Raw genomic sequence first — 7,991 nt, 5'->3', positions numbered from 1 at the left:
CTCTTGTTATTCAAAGAGTGGAAATGGCTCTATAGTAAACTTTAATATATATATATATATATATATAGGGCCGTTCCAATAAAAAACGGGGTCCTGTATAATATCTTAAATTGGACCCCTTTTTCAAATATTTTGCATATATAAACAATAGTTGTTCAAAAAGTTGTGGCAAAAATTCAAAATATAAATATTGTATACAAAATTAATCTAAAATTTCATTTAAAAAGTGACATGCATCGTGGACATTTTAACACAAAATCATCCACCAAACTTTTGATATCAACTTCTTTTAAAATCTCATTTTCAATAGAGATTAAAGCAATCCATTGAGTTTCTCTTGCAACATACTTGATCGTAAATAAGATTTCAACATTTTAGAATCTTACACAAGAGTATCTATTAATTTAGAATCAAGAGCATCCCAATTTCTTGGATCATATATGTCAAATAAAAGCGAATCATTTGGTTTATCATTGTGACCAACATCATCTAAACAACTATCAACATTCTTATTATTTTCATTGTCACAGTGATACCTATTATCGTTGTGCATACTATCATTTAAATTTTTTCCAATCTCACAATCATCTTGATATTCTATATGAAGATTTACATCTAACAATTTTCCTTAGCATCATATTTTTACACATCTATTTAAACAAATAATTAATCAAGAAACAAATTCTTGAATATATATTATTCTGAAATCAGAATTATTAAGTCATGTAAATAAAACAATAAACAAGAATGGTGAAATATTTAATAATTTTAATTACCTGTTAAGAGAATTGAAGAACTTGAAAATTTGTGACTTTGTATGGTAAAAAAGAATTGACAATTCTATCGAATTGCGTTTATCGTCTCACTCGTTGTCTATTTGTGAGATTTGTGATTTTGTGTAAATAAGTATTAAGAGCTTTCGATAATGTTGTAAATACTCAATGAACTCAAGCTAATTAGCTAATAATCTAATCTAATATACTGTATACATAAATAATTAAATACATAAAGCCAAAGCACTTAATTAGCTAACTAATAATCTAATCTAATATACTGTATACATAAAAAAAAAAATTAAATACATAAAGCCATAGGGGATAGGGTTGCGTACTTGCATAATAGTGGTAATGCCGAAGCAAGGAAAAGCAAGGGTATTGCGGCAATGCCGATTTCGTAAGGGCGGTGTTGCGGTAATGCCGACTGCGGCTTAATACACTATATATACAATTTATTATTATTTTTTTAAATTATGGGGCCCCCAAATATTGGGGGCCCTATGCAAAGGCCCTGGGCAGACTTGCCCAGGGCCAGCCCTAATATATATATATATATATATATGTGTGTGTGTGTGTGTGTGTGTGTGTGTGTGTGTGTGTGTGTGTGTGTGTGTGTGTGTTTTGGAGAAATCATTCTCAAAAACGCTAAGTGAAAATATTGTACATTGTAATGTTTGTATTTTCAGGGGTTTGGAACTATTGAATAACCAAACACTTTCTTTAGTATTTTGATCTTTGGGTTACATCATATTTACCTATCGTCTAATATCTTTGGGTTACATTATAATTAAAATTTTCTTTATCCATAATAATTTATTCAACAATAATGGTTGAACTAAAAGAACACTGCGCGAAACACTTAAAAGACTAGTACCGTTGATTCATTCATTGATCTTGTATATATGTGCATTCATTAAATATAGTAGAATCCTTTGCAACAAAAATACTTGGTTACTATTTAAAAAAAGTTTAGTAACAATTATATATATATATATATATGTATAGGGAAGGGATCAGGTGCATTTGTTGCTTCTCGTGTAGATGTGCGATGGATTAATGTGCGTGAGGTTTATACTTAATGTGCGTGAGATTTGTACTCAATGTGCCTGAGATTTGTACTTAATGTGCGTCATGTTAATATGCGCGAGTTTTGTACTTAATGTGTCTGAGTATTGATATCAATGTGTTTGCTACGACCATGAAAGACAGGATTCTTGGACAACGAAATTGCAGACTTGTTCTCACATAAAATAGTTGTACGTGCTTCCTGCTTGTGTTGTAAAAACTCCAAAATTCTCCTCAGCCAAACTGCTTGAGTAACACAATTTGATGCTGCAATATATTCTGATTCTGCAATTGAAAGTGCTACAAATTGCTACTTCTTTGACTACCAAGAAAATATGGCTGAGCCAATATAGAAGGCATATCCTGATGTACTTTTTCTTAGCCCTGTGTAACGGACGGATCGGATCGGATGGTTTTTCCGTTCATCCGATCGGATTGCGGATTGAAATTTTGGAATCCTATCCGACTTTTTTGAAACTAAAACCCTATCGGATATGCTATGTCGGATTTCGAATTATTCGGATCGAATGTCGGACCACATTCGGATTTGGAAAAGTTCATTGATAATTGAAAATTAAAAACTGAAAAAACATAATATGATTAATTTAATATTATAATATCTAATCTACCAAGTTTCTATTAACAAAATAAGTAATAACTAATGAGTTAACAAACTAAAACATGCAACAACTTTTTAATGACAGTTTGCAGAGCTAAATAATTTAAGTTTACAAACAAAATTGCAAAAAGTAAACCAATACAAAATGAATATAAGTTTAAGTGTTTAACTTCCAAAACATCAAAAATTTGAAGTTAATCACTTAAACAGTTAAACTTCAGCAAGACAGCAATCATTCCTATAATCCAGTCTAGGCCTTTTCATCAAATCATCAATCACCATTTCTACACTTCTTCCTGTTAATATGAAAACTTAACACAATATTAGATTATTAGACAACTTATGTACTAAACAGCTAACTAAATAACAATATTATGCTGTAGGGGCATTAGACTAATAGCCTTATAGGTTCAGATTGTAATTTTCCATTTCAAGCAAAGATAGTGGCAAATTGCTCAAATGTGTTATTATAGCACATGAGCAACATAACAACACTATACCATTTGTTCAGACAGTGGTGGAAGCATCATTATTGCCAAAAAAAGAAGTAAGAATAAATAATAATGCATTAAAACTGAACAGAGATCAATTAAGATGATGAGAGTAATACCAGAGATCCAGAATGGATGTAATGGGAGTATGTGACATCAGTACTGAATAGTTGATGTTATCACATCTGTGCTTGTTTTTATGGTTATTTTGAATCATCACAGTAATTAAGCTCTTTAATACATGTTTTCCTTGCTATTATCATTTAATTATGGTTTACACTTGTTTTGAATATTTTACGGTGTTTGTTAGTGTTTTTGAACCATTTTAGGTCAAAGGTATGACCAAGGGGAGTTCAAGGATGAGTTTGGAGCAATTTTGGATGAGTTCGGGGCCCAGTGGACTCGACGCGTCGAGCCAACACGTCGAAATTTTCCAGTAGCTAATTAATTCGCGCACAGGAAGTCTCGACGCGTCGAGAAAATTCTCGACGCGTCAATATGCGTCTGTTTCTGGGATAAAAACAGACGCCTAAAGTGGCGTGGATATAAAAAACAGACGCTTAAAGTGGCGCAGCTGGGCAAAATTCAATACAAGCGCGAGATCTCTTTTCCTAATATGAATTGCGCGGATTTCAAGGCTCATATCTCCATATTAAAAGTTAGCAATTCAAGGAATCTTCCAAATTCTAAATATCATTAAAGATGACAATTTCTTTATTTAAATATAGGAATTAGAATTTGAGTCCAATTTGGTACAAGATTCCTATTTCATCTCAACTTTGTACCCACTATAAAATCCCTCCTTCCTCAACCCTAAGGGGAGACCGGACACAGAGAGAATTCAGAGATTCTTGGAGACAAGAAGGAGAGAAATCAAGAGCCACAAGTTGTCTTGGAAAGCAAGAAGAAGACTAGGGAGATTTGGGAAAATCGTCTGGTTAATTCTTGTACTCTTTTGATGATTTGTAATTCTTTATTTATATTTGCTATGTATAATTTAGTCATGCTTGGCTAAATTCTTTAGAGATTCTTGGGTAAAAGTGTTTATGAACCTATGTGCCTGAGCTCTCAGTTTCTTTAATATATTATTATTTGGGTTTAATACTTGTGTTACAATCGTGATAATATTGTTTGATGCTTGTAATTAATGGCCATAGTTACTAGCTTCATAGCCATGTTTGTGTCACCAATGGGAGTTGGGGCATAAATTAGGGCACACACGATTGCACCTAATGGTTGGTCCTTGGGAAAGGGAAACTTATTAGGGGAAGTTTATTCTAGATTGTTGCCAATCGGGAGATGGTAGTAATTAGGAATAATTGAATGCTGATCTTTGATCTTATTGGGTGTTTAAGCCATGGGAGTGGAAATTCACTAGGAATAGAGATTACGGGAGTAATTCGATTCTACTTTGCATTCCCACACAAATCTTAATTCCAAACTAAATATTGCAAACGATAATTGACACTAGGTGATTAAATACTTGAATCCCATGAATCTCAACTTCTCTCTAATTGTTTTCAAAATCCTGAACCTCTGTTTTATTTTATTTATTTTATGCCAATCAATCATCTAAGTAATTGTTAGGATTAGCTCTAATGAATAAGTTAGTAACTAGTGCTTGATACAACCACTTCCCTGTGGATCGATGACTCGTACTCCGAGAATTATTTGTTTGCAAATATACTACGCATCAAATTGGGTGATGTTATCACATCTGTGCTTGTTTTTATGGTTATTTTGAATCACCACAGTAATTAAGCTCTTTAATTTTGCTTATTTAATACATGTTTTCCTTGCTATTATCATTTAATTATGGTTCGCACTTGTTTTGAATATTTTACGGTGTTTGTTAGTGTTTTTGAACCATTTTAGGTCAAAGATATGACCAAGGGGAGTTCAAGGATGAGTTTGGAGCAATTTTGGATGAGTTCGGGGCCCAGTGGATTCGACGCGTCGAAATTTTCCAGTAGCTAATTAATTCGCGCACAGGAAGTCTCGACGCGTCGAATATGCGTCTGTTTCTGGATAAAAAACAGACGCTTAAAGTGGGCGTCGAGAAAATTCTCGACGCGTCGAATATGCGTCTGTTTCTGGGATGAAAACAGACGCTTAAAGTGGCGCAGCTGGGTAAAATTTAATACAAGCGCGAGATCTCTTTTCCTAATATCAATTGCGCGGATTTCAAGGCTCATATCTCCATATTAAAAGTTAGCAATTCAAGAAATCTTCCAAATTCTAAATATCATTAAAGACGACAATTTCTTTATTTAAATATAGGAATTAGAATTTGAGTCCAATTTGGTACAAGATTCCTATTTCATCTCAACTTTGTACCCACTATAAAATCCCTCCTTCCTCAACCCTAAAGAGACGGAGAGATTTTTAGAGTTCTTTGTAGACAAGAAAGAGAGAAATCAAGAGGCTCAAGTCGTCTTTGGAAGCAAGGAGGAAGCCAGGGAGATTTGGGAGAATCGCTTGGTTAATTCTTGTACTCTTCTGATGATTTGTAATCCTTTATTCATATTTGCTATGTATAATTTAGCCATGCTCGGCTAAATTCCTTAGGGATTTTTGGGTGAATTTGTTTATGAACCTATGTGCCTAGTTCGTTAATTTCTTAATATATTTATGTTTGGTTTTATGATTTGTGTTGCAATCTTGTTTTAATCTGTTGTTGTTGGTAGTTAAAGGCCTAAATTACTAGCTTCACAGTCATGTTTGTGTCACCAATGGGAGTTGGGGCATAAATTAGGGCACACACGATTGCACCTAATGGTTGGTCCTTGGGAAATGGGAACTTATTAGGGGAAGTTTATTCTAGATTATTGCTCATCGGGAGATGGTAGTAATTAGGAATAATTGAATGCTGATCTTTGATCTTGTTGGGTGTTTAAGCCATGGGAGTGGAAATTCACTAGGAATAGAGATTACGGGAGTAATTCGATTCCACTTTGCATTCCCATACAAATCTTAATTCCAAACCAAATATTACAAACGTTAATTGGCACTAGGTGATTAAACATTGTGATCCCAAAAATCCTATTTTGCTCTATTGTCTACAAAACCTTGCTACTTATTTTATTCTGCTTGTTATTTTATGCAATCAATCAACCTTCAAGTTTTGTTCGGACTAGTTTCATATGAGTAACCTAGTAGCTAGTGATTAGTACACCACCTCTCTGTGGTTCGACAACCCGAATACTCCGGGTATTATTTGTTTGCCCCAAATTACAGCAATCAAATTGGCGCCGTTGCCGGGGATCGAACCCGGGTCACCCGCGTGACAGGCGGGAATACTCACCACTATACTCGGGGCCAATTTGATGCGTAGTATATTTGCAAACAAATAATTCTCGGAGTACGAGTTATCGATCCACAGGGAAGTGGTTGTATCAAGCACTAGTTACTAACTTATTCATTAGAGCTAATCCTAACAATTACTTAGATGATTGATTGGCATAAAATAAATAAAATAAAACAGAGGTTCAGGATTTTGAAAACAATTAGAGAGAAGTTGAGATTCATGGGATTCAAGTATTTAATCACCTAGTGCCAATTATCGTTTGCAATATTTAGTTTGGAATTAAGATTTGTGTGGGAATGCAAAGTGGAATCGAATTACTCCCGTAATCTCTATTCCTAGTGAATTTCCACTCCCATGGCTTAAACACCCAATAAGATCAAAGATCAGCATTCAATTATTCCTAATTACTACCATCTCCCGATGAGCAATAATCTAGAATAAACTTCCCATAATAAGTTCCCCTTTCCCAAGGACCAACCATTAAGTGCAATCGTGTGTGCCCTAATTTATGCCCCAACTCCCATTGGTGACACAAACATGGCTATGAAGCTAGTAACTATGGCCATTAATTACAAGCATCAAACAATATTATCACGATTGCAACACAAGTATTAAACCCAAATAATAATATATTAAAGAAACTGAGAGCTCAGGCACATAGGTTCATAAACACTTTTACCCAAGAATCTCTAAAGAATTTAGCCAAGCATGACTAAATTATACATAGCAAATATAAATAAAGAATTACAAATCATCAAAAGAGTACAAGAATTAACCAGACGATTTTCCCAAATCTCCCTAGTCTTCTTCTTGCTTTCCAAGACAACTTGTGGCTCTTGATTTCTCTCCTTCTTGTCTCCAAGAATCTCTGAATTCTCTCTGTGTCCGGTCTCCCCTTAGGGTTGAGGAAGGAGGGATTTTATAGTGGGTACAAAGTTGAGATGAAATAGGAATCTTGTACCAAATTGGACTCAAATTCTAATTCCTATATTTAAATAAAGAAATTGTCGTCTTTAATGATATTTAGAATTTGGAAGATTCCTTGAATTGCTAACTTTTAATATGGAGATATGAGCCTTGAAATCCGCGCAATTCATATTAGGAAAAGAGATCTCGCGCTTGTATTGAATTTTGCCCAGCTGCGCCACTTTAAGCGTCTGTTTTTTTATTCGCGCCACTTTAGGCGTCTGTTTTTATCCCAGAAACAGACGCATATTCGACGCGTCGAGACTTCTCGTGCGCGAATTAATTAGCTACTGGAAAATTTCGACATGTCGAGTCCACTGGGCCCCGAACTCATCCAAAATTGCTCCAAACTCATCCTTGAACTCCCCTTGGTCATACCTTTGACCTAAAATGGTTCAAAAACACTAACAAACACCGTAAAATATTCAAAACAAGTGCGAACCATAATTAAATGATAATAGCAAGGAAAACATGTATTAAATAAGCAAAATTAAAGAGCTTAATTACTGTGATGATTCAAAATAACCATAAAAACAAGCACAGATGTGATAACATCACCCCCTCACACTTAAACTTTTGCTTGTCCTCAAGCAAAACTAAGGAATAAAATCACAAGTCAAAACATACAAATTACTCATGATCTCTCTTGCACAACCTTTCAAACCACCAACCAACTTGCTACAAAACAACAAGCTTCAAGAATCAAATTAGTTTGGCACATAATAGACCCATTTCCAAGCCAATAACCAAGCACCAAGAATTTAAAG

General features: G+C 34.4%; 1 non-coding gene across 1 annotated transcript; it reads right to left on the bottom strand.

Annotated features, from left to right (window-relative positions):
* Window positions 1-6,197: 6,197 nt before the first annotated feature.
* On the bottom strand, window positions 6,198-6,271 carry TRNAD-GUC. The gene has a single exon. It is a non-coding gene; the product is annotated as a tRNA-Asp (tRNA).
* Between the last annotated feature and the right edge of the window lie 1,720 nt (window positions 6,272-7,991).

This window comes from Ipomoea nil, unplaced genomic scaffold (assembly GCF_001879475.1).
Source record: "Ipomoea nil cultivar Tokyo-kokei standard unplaced genomic scaffold, Asagao_1.1 scaffold0642, whole genome shotgun sequence".
Classification (NCBI taxonomy): Eukaryota; Viridiplantae; Streptophyta; class Magnoliopsida; order Solanales; family Convolvulaceae; genus Ipomoea; species Ipomoea nil.
Note: the sequence above shows the minus strand (reverse complement) of the source record. Positions and strands in the feature narration are given on the sequence as shown.